The following is a 14648-nucleotide window of genomic DNA, read 5'->3' as shown; positions in this document are numbered from 1 at the left end:
TCGTTTAGAGACTATGCTCTTCCCTTTCCTTCCCCATTAATTTCTATACACAATGATACCCATGTAGAATTATAACCTTCGAACTGTTTTTGTACGAGGATACCTTTCGCACTGTTTTTGTACGAGGAGTTCACGTAGTTCTTTTGACCTTCTCGCCCCTTTTTGGGTACGAGGGAAATGGTATCAAGGGTATATGAAACTATGGCCTTTAAATCATCTCCATCATAGGGTTGTGGGTTTTCAATGAAAGCCATGAATTGGATTCAAGAATCAAGAAACAAAAACATAAGAGGTTTTATCTAAATTTTCAAGAACTCTAGTTATAGTGTAGATTACAAAACATAATCCGAAATCTTGCCTTTGCCTTTGAATGGATTGGTTTGATTGATGTGATTGATTACTTGAATTGAGAGAATTGAATGAAGCTTGATGGATCTTGGAGTTGAAAGCCCTTCCTTCTTCTCCCTTTCCTTGAATTCTCCTTTTCTTACTCTCCTTAGGTTTTAGGGTTTTGATTTACGAAGAACATTAGGTTATGATAGTGTATATATATGGTCATGAATTTTTTAGGGTTTGTTTGGGTGTTAACTCACCCAAAAAGGATGGAAATCGGCACTTCATAGAGATTTTGGAAACTCTCGGATTCTCAATCCGCGACATTCTCGGAGTTCCGAGGCATTTTCTCGGAGTTCCGAGAATTCTCGGAGTTCCGAGAAATGCTCTCGGAGTTCCGAGAACCGGATTCCAAAACTACTGTCCGATTTCTCGGAATTCCGTGGTTATTTTCTCGGAGTTCCGAGATCTCTCCAATAGTTCTCGGAGTTCCGAGAATTATTCTCGGAATTCCGAGTTTTTTTTTTTTTTTTTTTTTGGGTTGTTACACTCTACCCCCCTTAGAGGAATTTCGTCCTCGAAATTTGATCTCTCTCATAGGGTAAACCGAAAACAACCGATTATTATACAACAGATTATAAATGAGAAGTAAGGAATATACCTCCGAGCAAATGCGGATATTTCTTCAAGATTTCCGATTCGCGCTCCCAAGTTGCTTCTTCAACGCCATGATGTCGCCAAAGAACCTTGACCAACGAAATCGTCTTATTTCGCAAAGCTCGCTCTTCTCGATCTAAAATCTTCACAGGTCCTTCAGAAAAAGACCAATCTTCTTGAAGCTCGACATCATCCTCGGCCAAAACATGTGAAGGGTCGGGATGATACAATCGAAGCATCGATACATGAAAAACATCATGCATCCGCTCCAAATTAGAAGGCAACTTCAATTTATAAGCTCTTGCCCCAATCCTTTTCACAATTCGGTAGGGTCCAATAAAACGAGGAGTCAACTTCCCTTTCTTTCCAAAACGCATTACTGCCCTGAACGGCGAAATCTTCACAAAAACCATATCGCCTTCAGCGAATTCTAAATCTCTCCTCCGCTGATCGGCATAACTCTTCTGTCGACTCTGCGCGATCTTCAAACGATCCTTAATCAATGCAACTTTTTCAGTCGACTCTCGAACCAACTTTGGTCCAAGCAATTGCTTCTCACCGACTTCAGCCCAGCACAAAGGTGATCTGCAGGCACGGCCATATAGAGCTTCGAATGGAGCCATCTGAATACTCTGCTGGTAGCTGTTGTTGTAAGCAAATTCACATAGAGGCAAATGCTTCTCCCAATCTCCACCAAAATCTAGAACACAAGCTCTCAACAAATCTTCAAGGATCTGATTTACCCTTTCAGTCTGACCATCAGTCTGAGGATGATATGCTGTACTGAAACTCAACTTCGAACCCAAAGCAGAATGTAAGCTCTTCCAGAATCCCGAAGTGAAACGAGAGTCTCAGTCAGAGATTATGGTCGAGGGCACACCATGATACCTAACGATCTGAGCCACATATGTTTCAGCAAGCTTTTCCAACTTCCAATCTTTCTTAATCGGAATGAAATGAGCCGATTTAGAAAGACGGTCCACAATCACCCAAATACCATCACAATTGCTCTTCGATTTGGGTAAACCCATGATAAAATCCATGGACAAGCTATCCCATTTCCACATGGGAATCTCCAAAGGGTCCAATGTACCTCCAGGTTTCTGATGCTCTGCCTTTACTTTCTGACAAGTTAGGCATTTAGAAACATACTCAGCAATGTCCCTTTTCATTCCACTCCACCAAAGATTCCTCTTCAAGTCTTGGTACATCTTTGTGTTACCTGGATGAATGGTGTAACGAGACTTATGTGCCTCATCCAAAATGTCCTTTCTGATTTCTTCCTTAGCTGGCACACAAATTCTGTCTTTAAAGAACAAACATCCATCCTCTCCTACTGAAAACTTTGGTTTAGAATCAACTTCAGCCTTTAATTTCAAAATTCCTTCATCATCTATCTGAGCTGCTTTAACAGTTTCTATGATATTCGACCGAACTCGAATATTAGCAATAAAGGATTTATCGCCAATTTCGCAAGTTCCCAAATCTAAATCTCTGAACCGCTCAAGCAATTCCCATTCTTCCATCATCAAACAGGCCATCATAGGGTGTTCTTGTCGGCTAAGAGCGTCAGCCACTACATTAGCCTTGCCTGGATGATAACTCAAGGTGAAGTCATAATCCTTCAAAAATTCAACCCATCTTCTCTGTCTCATATTCAGCTCTTTCTGATCAAAAAGATACTTGAGGCTCTTATGATCTGTAAAAACCTCAAACTTGACACCATACAAGTAGTGTCGCCATATCCTCAAAGCGAAAACCACTGCTGCTAATTCCAGATCATGAGTTGGGTAATTCACTTCGTGCTTCTTCAACTGCCTCGAACCATAGGCAATGACCTTGCCTGATTGCATGAGCACGCAACCCAAACCTCGAAATGATGCATCACTATACACCACAAAATCTCCTTCTGCGGTAGGAAGTATCAAAACTGGAGCTGATGTCAATATTTTCTTCAATTCTTGAAAACTGCTTTCACATTCTTCATTCCAAACATATTTAACATTCTTCCTGGTCAATTTAGTCAAAGGTCCAGCTAAGATTGAAAAGCCTTCAACAAACTTCCTGTAATACCCGGCCAGACCCAAGAAACTTCTGATCTCAGTAACATTGGTAGGTTGCTTCCAGGAAGTAACTGCTTGAATCTTAGTAGGATCCACTTCAATTCCTTCTTTTGATATCACATGACCCAAAAATGTAACACGCTCGAGCCAAAACTCACATTTAGAGAATTTTGCATACAACTGATTCTTTCTCAAAGTCTCCAATGCAAGTCCCAAATGCTTAGCATGCTCCTCTTCAGATTTCGAGTAAATAAGGATGTCATCTATGAATACCACCACGAACTGATCCAAAAATGGCTTGAATACTCTATTCATCAAGTCCATAAATATGGCTGGTGCATTTGTCAATCCAAACGGCATTACGACAAATTCATAGTGACCGTATCGAGTACGAAAAGCTGACTTTGAAATGTCCTCGTCTCTGATACGCAACTGATGATATCCAGATCTCAAATCAATCTTCGAGAAATGAGTAGCTCCTTGCAACTGGTCAAAGAGATCGTCTATCCGAGGAAGAGGATAACGATTCTTGATAGTCACCTTATTCAACTGCCTGTAGTCAATGCACAAGCGAAGACTACCATCCTTCTTCTTCACAAATAGCACAGGAGCTCCCCATGGGGATGAACTGGGTCTAATAAATCCCTTCTCCAACAATTCTGATAACTGCTCCTTCAATTCTTTCAATTCAGCCGGGGCCATTCTGTAAGGTGTTTTAGAAATAGGCTCGGTCCCTGGCACAAGATCGATAGTAAAGTCGATCTCTCTGTGGGGAGGTAATTCAAAGTCTTCTGGAAAGACATCCAGAAACTCCCTCACCACAGGGATGTCTGAAACAGACAACTCAATACTGACTTCTTCCTTTTCCATGAAAGCTAGAAAGCATTCACATCCTTTATTGATCAACTTCTGAGCTTTCACAGCTGCAATTACTTTAATCTTCTTCATAGGGCGCTTCACTCCTTCAAAAACGATTTCTTCTTCTCCAGGAATTGCAAATTTCACGATTTTATGAAAGCAATCCACATTAGCATGATAAGTTGCTAGCCAATCCATACCAAGGATAACTCTAAAATCGTTCATCTCCAATAGCACTAAATCAGCCAAAAGCTCTCTACCACCTATCTTTATAATACATCCCTTACACACTAAATTTGTAATTACATCATCTCCTAAAGGAGTGATAATTCTCAAAGGGAAATTTAGAGTAATAGGGGTCAAATTCAGTTCTTTCGCAAAAATCGGTGATATGAATGACAAGGTAGAGCCAGAATCTACAAGAATATGCACAGATGTATTATTAACAAAAAGCTGACCTTCAATGACTGCGTCGGAGGCATCAGCGTCTTGTTGATTAAGCGCATAGACTCGGTTGACAGGTGCTTGAGATGCACTCTTCTCCAGATTCTGCTGGCGATTCTGATACCCTTTCCACTGATTCTGCTGCTGCTGCTGCGCTGGGGGTTTCTGCTGCTGCCTTTGAGGTCTCGTGTCCCTAAATGTAGGCTTAGGACACTCCAAAATCTTGTGACTCGGGTCTCCACAGTTGTGGCAGACATTCATCGTCTTCCAACACCTTCCAGCATGAAATTTTCCGCAAATAGCACAAGGAACCCTTGCAGGAACTCCATCTTCCATTCTCTGTCTCTTAGGCGGCGGCACTTGATTCCTGCTCCCTGATGGCGGCATTCTGGCGGCCATAATCACTTTCTCACTACGCTCAGCCATCTCGGCTTTCGCGCAAGCTTCTACCAAAGTCTGAGGTTCATGAAGAACAACTTTCGCCATAAGAGATGGGCGAAGGTTGTCAACAAACTTCGAAACTTTATCCTCCTCTGTAGAGGCATAGCCAGGTGCATACCTCGACAACTGCCTAAACTTGGCTCCATACTGAGCCACAGTCAAAGATCCTTGCTTCAGAGACGCAAACTGAGATGCCAATTCCCTCTTAACATGGTTAGGAAAGAATTGGTTGTTGAACCGTACTTTGAATTCGGTCCACGTCTCATTCTTAGCATAAGGATAATTTTGCAGTAAGGATCTCCACCACACTCCTGCTTGGTCCTTTAGTAAAAAGGTAGCCAAACGGATTTTCTGAATATCGCTGCACTCCATTACTTCAAATATGCTTTCCACTTCCAAAATCCAGTGGTCTGCAACCAAAGGGTCTCCCACTCCTGTAAACTCCGATGGCCTGTAGTCCCTGAATTGCCTGTGCAGCTTAGTCGGATCTGCTGCAGGCGCATGGCGAGCTGCTAGAGTGGTTGCAATGTTCTGCAAAGCGGCCTGATTAGCTGCTTGGTTAGCAGCCTGTGCCTGAGCTTGACCTCTAAGGAGATCAGCAATCATGAGTAAAGGATCTTCTCCTTCACCAACATGGGCACCACCACGACCTCTCCTAGCATTACCTCGCAACTCTCTTTGATCCATCTGTCAAAAGAACACACAATTGTTAGTTCATAAAAATTCTAATTTACTTAATTTAATTATGATCATGTAAATTACGGTTAGGTTGTACTTTAGTTAATTAGGTTCAACTACCCAACCTTAGTCATATTCCCAGACTCGCACTAGGTTCCTCACTGACTAACCTAGAAAAGCTCTGATACCACCTCTGTAACGACCCGGATTCTCAGGCTAAATTTTGAGGCAATTCTGAGCCTAGCTCTTTATAAAACAGAGCAAACGAGCCCCAAAAATCAGGATTGCTACGCCTCTCAAAAAAAATAAAAGAGGCACAAAACACATTCATTCTTTCATACAGCGGAAGTCTTAGTTAAAAACAAATCATTTATTTAATGAAATAGAGACAAAAATAAGGGAAGAGAATTTTATTCCAATACTTTCAATAATAACTCCACAAATTTGCCAAATTAAATATCCATGCCCCAAAGGACTTTGGAAAGAAAACTAAAAGAAATAAATAACTGCCTAAACTATGCCATCTCTCCCCCTCCCATTGCCTAGGTCATCTCATCAGCAAATGCTCCTTCGTTTTGATCGATTTGCTGGTTTTCTGGATTTTCGCCATTAAAGTCTGTTGAAAAGTTTTAAAGGTCAGGATGCAAGAATAACGGTTATACAGAGTAATAAAACTTAACTTAGGCAATTGAAGATGTAAAGATATAATCATCTCATATTAGAGGCATATCAAAGAAATTTAGCATATCAAGAAAGACATGGTATTTGGTGCAACAATAAGCAATAATATAGAGGTTTTTCTGATAACACCTTTGAATTTGCAAAATAGGACTCTTTGTTCAATATGATTGTTCATTAGAGACTATTGCTCTAGTCATTAGAATCTAAGGTTCTAAAATCGTTTAGAGACTATGCTCTTCCCTTTCCTTCCCCATTAATTTCTATACACAATGATACCCATGTAGAATTATAACCTTCGAACTGTTTTTGTACGAGGATACCTTTCGCACTGTTTTTGTACGAGGAGTTCACGTAGTTCTTTTGACCTTCTCGCCCCTTTTTGGGTACGAGGGAAATGGTATCAAGGGTATATGAAACTATGGCCTTTAAATCATCTCCATCATAGGGTTGTGGGTTTTCAATGAAAGCCATGAATTGGATTCAAGAATCAAGAAACAAAAACATAAGAGGTTTTATCTAAATTTTCAAGAACTCTAGTTATAGTGTAGATTACAAAACATAATCCGAAATCTTGCCTTTGCCTTTGAATGGATTGGTTTGATTGATGTGATTGATTACTTGAATTGAGAGAATTGAATGAAGCTTGATGGATCTTGGAGTTGAAAGCCCTTCCTTCTTCTCCCTTTCCTTGAATTCTCCTTTTCTTACTCTCCTTAGGTTTTAGGGTTTTGATTTACGAAGAACATTAGGTTATGATAGTGTATATATATGGTCATGAATTTTTTAGGGTTTGTTTGGGTGTTAACTCACCCAAAAAGGATGGAAATCGGCACTTCATAGAGAGTTTGGAAACTCTCGGATTCTCAATCCGCGACATTCTCGGAGTTCCGAGGCATTTTCTCAGAGTTCCGAGAACCGGATTCCAAAACTACTGTCCGATTTCTCGGAATTCCGAGGTTATTTTCTCGGAGTTCCGAGATCTCTCCAATAGTTCTCGGAGTTCCGAGAATTATTCTCGGAATTCCGAGTTTTTTTTTTTTTTTTTTTTTTTTTTTGGGTTGTTACAGAACTGGGTTTCCAAGCAGCGTTGGTTTTTGCGTCCGGGCTGGTTCCAGACCGGGAGTGCGCTCTACGTTTCTACGGAGACGAGCCGTGGCGAACCAAGCAGCGAGTACCCGAGTTTTAGCGAACTGGGTTTCCAAGCAGTGACTACCCGAATTTTAGCGAGTGGCGAACCAAGCAGTGAGTACCCGAGTTTTAGTGAACTGGGTTTCCAAGCAGTGTTAGTTTTTGCGTCCTGGCTAGTTCCGGACCACGAGGGCGCTCCCGGTCTTTGCGGAGACGAGCTGTGGCGAACCAAGCAGCGAGTACCCGACTTTTAGCGAACTGGGTTTCCAAGCAGCGTTGGTTTTTGCTTCCGGGCTGGTTCCGGACCAGGAGTGCGCTTCAGGTCTTTGCGGCGACGAGCCGTGGCGAACCAAGCAGCGAGTTTCCCGAGTTTTAGCGAACTAGGTTTCCAAGCAGTGAGTACCCGAGTTTTAACGAAGTGGGTTTCCAAGTAGCGTTGGTTTTTGTGTCCGGCCTGGTTCCGGACCAGGAGTGCGCTCCCGGTCTTTGCGGAGACGAGCCGTGGCGAACGAAGCAGTGTGTACCCGAGTTTTAACGAACTGGGTTTCCATGTAGTGAGTACCCGACTTTTGCGTTTCCAAGCAGCGTTGGTTTTAGCGTCCGGGCTGGTTCCGGACCAGGCGTGCCGTCCTGGTCTTTGCAGAGACGAGCCGTGGCAATCCAAGCAGCGAGTACCCGAGTTTTAGCGAACTGGGTTTCCAAGGAGTGAGTACCCGAGTTTTAGCGAACTGGGTTTCCGAGCAGTGAGTACCCGAGTTTTAGTGAAGTGGGTTTCCAAGGAGCGTTGGTTTTTGCGTCCGGCTTGGTTCCGGACCAGGTGTGCGCTTCCGGTCTTTGCGGAGACGAGCCGTGGCGAACCAAGCAGTGTGTACCCGAGTTTTAACGAACTGGGTTTCCAAGTAGTGAGTACCCGACTTTTAGTGAACTGGGTTTCCAAGCAGCGTTGGTTTTTGCGTCCGGGCTGGTTCCAGACCGGGAGTGCGCTCTAGGTTTCTGCGGAGACGAGCCGTGGCGAACCAAGCAGCGAGTACCCGAGTTTTAGCGAACTGGGTTTCCAAGCAGTGACTGCCCCAATTTTAGCGAGTGGCGAACCAAGAAGTGAGTACCTGAGTTTTAGTGAACTTGGTTTCCAAGCAGCGTTAGTTTTTGCGTCCTGGCTAGTTCTCGACTACGAGGGCGCTCCCGGTCTTTGCGGAGACGAGCCGTGGCGAATCAAGCAGCGAGTACCCGATTTTTAGCGAACTGGATTTCCAAGCAGTGAGTACCCGAGTTTTAGTGAACTGGGTTTCCAAGTAGCGTTGGTTTTTGCGTCCGGCCTGGTTCCGGACCAGGAGTGCACTTCCAGTCTTTGCGGAGACGAGCCATGGCGAACCAAGCAGTGTGTACCCTAGTTTTAACGAACTGGGTTTCCAAGTAGTGAGTACCCGAGTTTTAGTGAACTGGGTTTCCAAGCAGCGTTGGTTTTTGCGTCTGGGCTGGTTCCGGACCAGGAGTGCGCTTCAGGTCTTTGCGGCGACGAGCCGTGGAGAACCAAGCAGCGAGTACCCGAGTTTTAGTGAACTGGGTTTCCAAGCAGTGAGTACCCGAGTTTTATTGAAGTGGGTTTCCAAGTAGCGTTGGTTTTTGCGTCCGGCCTGGTTCCGGACCATGAGTGCGCTTCCGGTCTTTGCGGAGACGAGCCGTGGCGAACGAAGCAGTGTGTACCCGAGTTTTAGTGACCTAGGTTTCCAAGTAGTGAGTACCCGACTTTTAGTGAACTGGGTTTCCAAGCAGCGTTGGTTTTTGCGTCCGGGCTGGTTCCAGACCAGGAGTGCGCTCTAGGTTTCTGCGGAGACGAGCCGTGGCGAACCAACCCGCGAGTACCCGAGTTTTAGCGAACTGGGTTTCCAAGCAGTGACTACCCGAATTTTAGCGAGTGGCGAACCAAGCAGTGAGTACCCGAGTTTTAGTGAACTGGGTTTCCAAGCAGCGTTAGTTTTTGCGTCCTGGCTAGTTCCGGACCACGAGGGCGCTCCCGGTCTTTGCAGAGACGAGCCGTGGCGAACCAAGCAGCGAGTACCTGACTTTTAGCGAACTGGGTTTCCAAGTAGTGAGTACCCGAGTTTTAGTGAACTGGGTTTCCATGCAGCGTTGGTTTTTGCGTCCAGGCTGGCTCCGGACCAGGAGTGCGCTTCAGGTCTTTGCGGCGACGAGCCGTGGCTAACCAAGCTGCGAGTACCCGAGTTTTAGCGAACTAGGTTTCCAAGCAGTGAGTACCCGAGTTTTAACGAAGTGGGTTTCCAAGTAGCGTTGGTTTTTGCGTCCGGCCTGGTTCCGGACCAGGAGTGCGCTTCCGGTCTTTGCGGAGACGAGCCGTGGCGAACCAAGAAGTGTGTACCCGAGTTTTAACGAACTGGGTTTCCATGTAGTGAGTACCCGACTTTTGGGTTTCCAAGCAGCGTTGGTTTTAGCGTCCGGGCTGGTTCCGGACCAGGCGTGCCGTCCCGGTCTTTGCAGAGACGAGCCGTGGCAAACCAAGCAGCGAGTACCCGAGTTTTAGCGAACTGGGTTTCCAAGGAGTGAGTACCAGAGTTTTAGCGAACTGGGTTTCCGAGCAGTGAGTACCCGAGTTTTAGTGAAGTGGGTTTCCAAGGAGCGTTGGTTTTTGCGTCCGGCCTGGTTCCGGACCAGGAGTGCGCTTCCGGTCTTTGCGGAGACGAGCCGTGGCGAACCAAGCAGTGTGCACCCGAGTTTTAACGAACTGGGTTTCCAAGTAGTGAGTACCCGACTTTTAGTGAACTGGGTTTCCAAGCAGCGTTGGTTTTTGCGTCCGGGCTGGTTCCAGACCGGGAGTGCGCTCTAGGTTTCTGCGGAGACGAGCCGTGGCGAACCAAGCAGCGAGTACCCGAGTTTTAGCGAACTGGGTTTCCAAGCAGTGACTACCCGAATTTTAGCGAGTGGTGAACCAAGCAGTGAGTACCCGAGTTTTAGCGAAGTGGGTTTCCAAGCAGTGAGTACCCGAGTTTTAGTGAACTGGGTTTACAAGCAGCGTTAGTTTTTGCGTCAGCGTTGGTTTCGGGCCAAGAGTGCGCTCCCGGTCTTTGCGGAGACGAGCCGTGGCGAACCAAGCAGCGAGTACCCAAGTTTTAGCTAAGTGTGTTTCCAAGCAGTAAGTACCCTAGTTTTAGTGAACTGGGTTTCCAAGCAGCGTTGGTTTTTGCGTCCGGGCTAGTTCAGGACCAGGCGTGCCCTCCCGGTCTTTGCGGAGACAAGCCGTGGCGAACCAAGCAGCGAGTACCCGAGTTTTAGCGAAGTGGGTTTCCAAGCAGTGAGTACCCGAGTTTTAGTGAACTGGGTTTCCAAGCAGTGTTGGTTTTTGCGTCCGGGTTGGTTTCGGACCAAGAGTACGCTCCCGGTCTTTGCGAAGACGAGCCGTGGCGAACCAAGCAGCGAGTACCCAAGTTTTAGCGAAGTGGGTTTCCAAGCAGTAAGTACCCTAGTGTTAGTGAACTGGGTTTCCAAGCAGCGTTGGTTTTTGCGTCCGGGCTGGTTCCGGACCAGGCGTGCCCTCCCGGTCTTTGCGGAGACAAGCCGTGGCGAACCAAGCAGCGAGTACCCGAGTTTTAGCGAACTGGGTTTCCAAGCAGTGAGTACCCGAGTTTTAGTGAACTGGGTTTCCAAGCAGTGTTCGTTTTTTCGTCCGGGTTGGTTTCGGACCAAGAGTGCGCTCCCGGTCTTTGCGGAGACGAGCCGTGGCGAACCAAGCAGCGAGTACCCAAGTTTTAGCGAAGTGGGTTTCCAAGCAGTGAGTACCCTAGTTTAAGTGAACTGGGTTTCCGAGCAGCGAGTACCCGAGTTTTAGCGAACTGGGTTTCCAAGCAGTGAATAACCGAGTTTTAGTGATCTGGGTTTCCAAGCAGCGTTGGTTTTTGCGTCCGGGCTGGTTCCGGACCAGGACTGCGCTCCCGCTCTTTACGGCCACGAGCCGTGGCGAACCAAGCAGCGAGTACCCGAGTTTTAGCGAACTAGGTTTCCAAGCAGTGAGTACCCAAGTTTTAGCGTAGTGGGTTTCCAAGTAGCGTTGGTTTTTGCGTCCGGCCTGGTTCCGGACGAGGAGTGCGCTTCCGGTCTTTGCGGAGACGAGCCGTGGCGAACCAAGCAGTGTGTACCCGAGTTTCAACGAACTGGGTTTCCAAGTAGTGAGTACCCGACTTTTAGTGAACTGGGTTTCCAAGCAGCGTTGGTTTTTGCGTCCGGGCTGGTTCCAGACCGGGAGTGCGCTCCAGGTTTGTGCGGAGACGAGCCGTGGCGGACCAAGCAGCGAGTACCCTAGTTTTAGCGAACTGGGTTTCCAAGCAGTGAGTACCCGAATTTTAGCGAGTGGCGAACCAATCAGTGAGTACCCGAGTTTTACTGAACTGGGTTTCGAAGCAGCGTTAGTTTTTGCGTCCTGGCTAGTTCCGGACCACGAGGGCGCTCCCGGTCTTTGCGGAGACGAGCCGTGGCGAACCAAGCAGCGAGTACCCGACTTTTAGCGAACTGGGTTTCCAAGCAGTGAGTACCCGAGTTTTAGTGAACTGCGTTTCCAAGCAGCGTTTGTTTTAGCATCCGGGTTGGTTTCGGACCAGGAGTGCGCTCCCGGTCTTTGCAGAGACGAGCCTTGGCGAACCAAGCAGGGAGTACCCAAGTTTTAGCGAAGTGGGTTTCCAAGCAGTGAGTACCCTAGTTTTAGTAAACTGGGTTTCCAAGCAGCGTTGGTTTTTGCGTCCGGGCTGGTTCCGGACCAGGCGTGCCGTCCCGGTCTTTGTAGAGACGAGCCGTGGCAAACCAAGCAGCGAGTACCCGAGTTCTAGCGAACTGGGTTTCCAAGCAGTGAGTACCCGAGTTTTAGTGAAGTGGGTTTCCAAGTAGCGTTGGTTTTTGCGTCCGGCCTGGTTCCGGACCAGGAGTACACTTCTAGTCTTTGCGGAGACGAGCCGTGGCGAACCAAGCAGTGTGTACCGGAGTTTTAACGAACTGGGTTTCCAAGTAGTGAGTACCCGAGTTTTAGTGAACTGGGTTTCCAAGCAGCGTTGATTTTGCGTCCGGGCTGGTTCCGGACCAGGAGTGCTCTCCAGGTCTTTGCGGCGACGAGCCGTGGAGAACCAAGCAGCGAGTACCCGAGTTTTAGCGAACTAGGTTTCCAAGCAGTGTGTACCCGAGTTTTAGTGAAGTGGGTTTCCAAGTAGCGTTGGTTTTTGCGTCCGGCCTGGTTCAGACCAGGATTGCGCTTCCGGTCTTTGCAGAGACGAGCCGTTGCGAACCAAGCAGGGAGTACCCGAGTTTTAGCGAACTGGGTTTCCAAGCAGTGACTACCCGAATTTTAGCGAGTGGTGAACCAAGCAGTGAGTACCCTAGTTTTAGCGAAGTGGGTTTCCAAGCAGTGAGTACCCGAGTTTTAGTGAACTGGGTTTCCAAGCAGCGTTGGTTTTTGCGTCAGGGTTGGTTTCGGACCAGGAGTGCGCTCCCGGTCTTTGCGGAGACGAGCCGTGGCGAACCAAGCATCGAGTACCCACGTTTTAGCGAAGTCGGTTTCCAAACAGTGAGTACCCTAGTTTTAGTGAACTGGGTTTCCAAGCAGCGTTCGTTTTTGCGTCCGGGCTGGTTCCGGACCAGGCGTGCCCTCCCAGTCTTTGCGGAGACAAGCCGTGGCGAACCAAGCAGCGAGTACCCGAGTTTTAGCGAACTGGGTTTCCAAGCAGTGAGTACCCGAGTTTTAGAGAACTGGGTTTCCAAGCAGTGTTGGTTTTTGCGTCCGGGTTGGTTTCGGACCAAGAGTGCGCTCCCGGTCTTTCCGGAGACGAGCCGTGGCGAACCAAGCAGCGAGTACCCAAGTTTTAGCGAAGTGGGTTTCCAAGCAGTGATTACCCTAGTTTTAGTGAACTGTGTTTCCAAGCAGCGTTGGTTTTTGCGTTCGGGCTGGTTCCGGACCAGGCGTGCCCTCCCGGTCTTTGCGGAGACGAGCCGTGGCGAACCAAGCATCGAGTACCCACGTTTTAGCGAAGTCGGTTTCCAAACAGTGTGTACCCTAGTTTTAGTGAACTGGGTTTCCAAGCAGCGTTCGTTTTTGCGTCCGGGCTGGTTCCGGACCAGGCGTGCCCTCCCGGTCTTTGCGGAGACAAGCCGTGGCGAACCAAGCAGCGAGTACCCGAGTTTTAGCGAACTGGGTTTCCAAGCAGTGAGTACCCGAGTTTTAGAGAACTGGGTTTCCAAGCAGTGTTGGTTTTTGCGTCCGGGTTGGTTTCGGACCAAGAGTGCGCTCCCGGTCTTTCCGGAGACGAGCCGTGGCGAACCAAGCAGCGAGTACCCAAGTTTTAGCGAAGTGGGTTTCCAAGCAGTGATTACCCTAGTTTTAGTGAACTGTGTTTCCAAGCAGCGTTGGTTTTTGCGTTCGGGCTGGTTCCGGACCAGGCGTGCCCTCCCGGTCTTTGCGGAGACGAGCCGTGGCGAACCAAGCAGCGAGTACCCGAGTTTTAGCGAACTGGGTTTCCAAGCAGTGAGTACCCGAGCTTTAGCGAACTGGGTTTCCGAGCAGCGAGAACCCTAGTTTTAGCGAACTAGGTTTCCGAGCAGGGAGTACCCGAGTTTTAGCGAACTGGGTTTCCAAGCAGTGAGTAACCGAGTTTTAATGAACTGGGTTTCCAAGCAGCGTTGGTTTTTGCGTCCGGGCTGGTTCCGGACCAGGAGTGCGCTCCCGGTCTTTGCGGCGACGAGCCGTGGCGAACCAAGCAGTGTGTACCCGAGTTTTAACGAACTGGGTTTCCAAGTACTGAGTACCCGACTTTTAGTGAACTGGGTTTCCATGCAGCGTTGGTTTTTGCGTCCAGGCTGGTTCCAGACCGGGAGTGCGCTCCAGGTTTGTGCGGAGACGAGCCGTGGCGGACCAAGCAGCGAGTACCCGAGTTTTAGCTAACTGGGTTTCCAAGCAGTGAGTACTCGAATTTTAGCGAAAGGCGAACCAAGCAGTGAGTACCCGAGTTTTAGTGAACTGGGTTTCCAAGCAGCGTTAGTTTTTGCGTCCTGGCTAGTTCCGAACCACGAGGGCGCTCCCGGTCTTTGCGGAGACGAGCCGTGGCGAACCAAGCAGCGAGTACCCGACTTTTAGCGAACTGGGTTTCCAAGCAGTGAGTACCCGAGTTTTAGTGAACTGGGTTTCCAAGCAGCGTTGGTTTTAGCGTCCGGGTTGGTTTCAGACCAGGAGTGCGCTACCGGTCTTTGCGGAGACGAGCCTTGGCGAACCAAGCAGGGAGTACCCAAGTTTTAGCTAAGTGGTTTTCCAAGCGGTGAGTACCCTAGTTTTAGTAAACTGGGTTTCCATGCAGCGTTGGTTTTTGCGTCCGGGCTGGT

This window comes from Tasmannia lanceolata, unplaced genomic scaffold (assembly GCF_043159265.1).
Source record: "Tasmannia lanceolata isolate RefF3 unplaced genomic scaffold, GAP_Taslan_0.1 ptg000023l, whole genome shotgun sequence".
Classification (NCBI taxonomy): Eukaryota; Viridiplantae; Streptophyta; class Magnoliopsida; order Canellales; family Winteraceae; genus Tasmannia; species Tasmannia lanceolata.
The sequence above is the reverse complement of the archived record's forward strand: the minus strand, read 5'-3'. Positions refer to the sequence as shown.